Consider the following 3,648-nt stretch of genomic DNA (forward strand, 5'->3'; position numbering starts at 1 on the left):
ACAAACCAAGCAGGTTTCATCAATAAAACAGCCCTTTAACTTAGGGTTTCGGCTAGTGCACAAAAACGAACTTTTGAACCGTAAAAAATGTCGTTTCAACCCTTTAATCCGTGTTTATGGCCAAAAAAACTATCAAACCAGGTTCCTCACCATGTGTATGATCAAAAAATGTTTATGGACCATTTTTAGGGTTTTTACATGGTTAGGAATGATTTTTGGCAATCAAGCTATGTTTATATGGTATTAATCGAGTTTAAACGAGTTAAACTTAGCCAAACAATGAAGCTTTTTACCTTGTTCTTGCTGGGTTTTTGAGTGGACCAGGTTGTTCTACAGATTTCTCCACAAGAAAATGGCTTCAAAACTATCTTGGACTTGTTTAAATATGAAAAGGGTTTAAGGGGGGAAAAGTCTTCTTTGGCGGGCTGGGCTTGTTGGGTCCCCTTTTGGGCCCATTTGGCCCACTTTTCTCGATTTACGTGCTGGCCGAACGTGAAATGCCGAGTCTAAATTATTTCGGGTTTGGTTTTTGGCGCGAAAAATATAACGGGTACGACAAACAGTGCGAAAACGAGTGTTTTTTCGGCTGTTTTTGTGTAAATTTAAAAACATACCATACGTTTGTAAAAATCGAAAATATTTTCACGGATAGCTTAAAACATTTCAAGTAAGTGTTTGGTAAGTCTTTTTTGGCTTAAGCGATGATACAATGCTTGGTTTGTAACTATCTTTCGCGTTAAGTCCATAGCGGGTAGTTAAACGAGCATGTTTTCGTTTAACTTGTTTGCTATCGAACTAAGGCCATATTACTAATATTTTAACTTGCATAGATCGTATATCACTTATAGATGGCACCCTGGGATATCCGGACCATAACCAGACCCGTTTGGTTATTCGTTTGTTCGTTACGCAATAAGCGGTTAAACGCTTATTCGAGTTTGTAAGTACTAAGGTGTACTCGGTTTTGCCACGGATGTCATATTCTCCCCCCTGTTAAGAATTTCGTCCCCGAAATTCAATATGCCAAATATGCTCTTTTTGGGGGAAATTTTTTTTATAATCATTTGTTTCAGAATTCGTTTTTTTTTTTTTTTTTTTTCCAAACACGTTTGATTCCCCATTGTGGATTCCACTGAATTTATTCAATAAGATTTTGTTGTGTCGCAACTGTTTGATTTTCCCCGCTCAGCATTTTCACGAGTCTCTTTATAGAGTTTAGTTGATAAAAGTTTTCAAATAATACTAATTCCGCCTGTCAGTAAGGCACTCGTTTTGATTCGATATATGAAATATAGGGAGTGAAATAATTTTGTTTAATACGTTATGGGGTTAACTTTCAAGGCAATTTTGTATGGTGCTATATATTTTAGAATTAACTCACCGTTCCTCAACTCAACTAACAACTTTCAAAATTTGATAACTTCTCGTATTTCTCAGTATAGCCTTCTTGTTAGCCTTAGGCGGCCTTCGGTTTGTTATTAATATTACGAGCTTTATTTATGGTTATCGAAATCAAATCGGATTTTGTATTTTGGGGGTCACCAATTTTTTTCAATTTTAATAAGATGGCGAGTTACATTCTTGCTCGTATAATATAGTATATTACCACTTGTATAATATTATGATGACTGTTAATGTACGAGGATTGAAAATTACTGGTCTCACTTTCCTCTATTGTTTTGAATAGTTTATTTGATTTGATTGTTTTATAGAGGATTATAGACCGTGCTTAGGCCAATTAGGGATCTAAAATTTCATACACAATTCACCAAGAGTAAGATTTTGTTAAGGCGAGTTTTTTCAGTTGGATAGTTGTTACAAATCCGAAGAAGGTATTTGGAGTGGATTAGTCAGGAAACTATCATTCAGCTTGAATTGCTTTCTCGGGATGTTTAAGGAACACATGTTAAGGGTTCCATTTTAGTTTGTTTCTCCACTTCCAATGGGGTATCTCGAATTGTTGTAGCATCTCCGAGGATCTTTAGTATTCCCCCAGAACTTATAATAGTGCACACTTTACAACACATGAGCCTATGATTCCTTCATAGATTTCGCTTGCATCTTTATACTAGTACTCAGTTTATCCGAACATCTGGCCTGACTTTTCCTTGTTCATCACTCAGTTATTAAGGCTATAAAAATTTAAAGTTCAAGTTTCGGTTACGGATAGTATAGTTTTCCTCATTCGTGTTTCATCATTGGGGTACTAGGATTTGTTCCGTGTACGGGATCACTTCTTTATCTAGAAGAGGCAGTTATAACAGTTCTATTTCTATATATAACCTTCATTTGAACACAATTAACTAGTCCATACTGACTATTACACAATGACTCCTCACTTCCACCGGGAGTGCATCGATAGGGAATAGCTAGTTATTTAGGTTAAGAGGGTAGTTTTTCGAGTAATATGGTTAGTATTTATAGTCTTACTTTTGGTGGTTTCTATAGTATACAGAATTGTTATTTTACTAGACGGTATATTTTCCAAAGTAATAACTTGTAGGAACGAAACGTCTATCAGTGTCCGTAATAAATAAACTAAAGTATGTTAGGCATTACAAAGAACGTACCTGTCACTACATTTGTTCTATCCGGTTTATTCACAATACGTGACCCCTAGTCGAGTTGGACGTCGATGTCGTCCTTGCCTTTGTCTTTCCATCGCAATTGGGTTCAATCTAGGGCAGTCTTTCTTGATGTGCTCCATACTACCACACTCATAACAGGCATTACAGTTTATTATGGGTTGGTTTTGGTAGACTGGTTGTTGTCGTGTTGGTTGCGGTTGGGGTAGGTGTGAGTCCTGGAGTTGGGTTGGTGGATTTATAGTATTCATAACGGTTCTACAATTTCGGGCATAGTGTCCCACCTTCCCACATTTGTGACACACATTGGTCCGACATTCACCAACATGATGATAACCACATTTTCCACATCTAGGCAAAAGCCCGTTAAACTTATCTTGCTTCACATCGGAACTGATCATAGCGTAATTTTGTATTGCAAGGCTGCGCGCATTTATTCCGTTGTCTTTCTTGTATTCCCGCTCCATAATTGGTTCGTTTTGTACCAGATGATTCCCCGGGCATTCTTAATGAACCACTTCTAATCAAATCAGAAGTTACAATGCCGGCTTGTAACACGGCATTTTCGAAAGTTACAGGGCAGTTGAATTAACCAAACTCCTGACTTCGGGGGCTAAACCCCAAATGTAGCGTTCAGTACGTTTAGATTCTGGAGTAACTAACCATGGGACTAGACGAGCCAGTTCGTTAAAGCGATGGGTATACTCCAAGTGATCTGCACCCTTCATTTCTAGATTCCAAAGTTCTTGCTCTAATTTCTGAATTTCGTTTATCGGACAAAAGTGTTTTATCATAAGATTTTTAAGTTCTGTCCAAGACATACGATTGGTTGCCTCTTGTCCTTGAATTTGCACAACAGTATTCCACCACATTAGCGCGTGGTCTACAAATGTAGAAGTAGCAAATTTGACAATACAATCTGGTGGACAGTTAGTGATATTAATGATGGATTCAGTCTTTTCGATCCACTTTACCAGTCCATTTGGTCCTTCAGTACCGCTAAATTCCATAGGTTTACATAGCATGAAGTTCTTAAGTTGATATCCGTGTTGCGGGGGATTTT

The sequence above is a fragment of the Bidens hawaiensis genome, unplaced genomic scaffold (assembly GCF_021521415.1).
Source record: "Bidens hawaiensis isolate Kalapana, Puna unplaced genomic scaffold, B.hawaiensis_p1.1 tig00053255_1, whole genome shotgun sequence".
NCBI lineage: Eukaryota > Viridiplantae > Streptophyta > Magnoliopsida > Asterales > Asteraceae > Bidens > Bidens hawaiensis.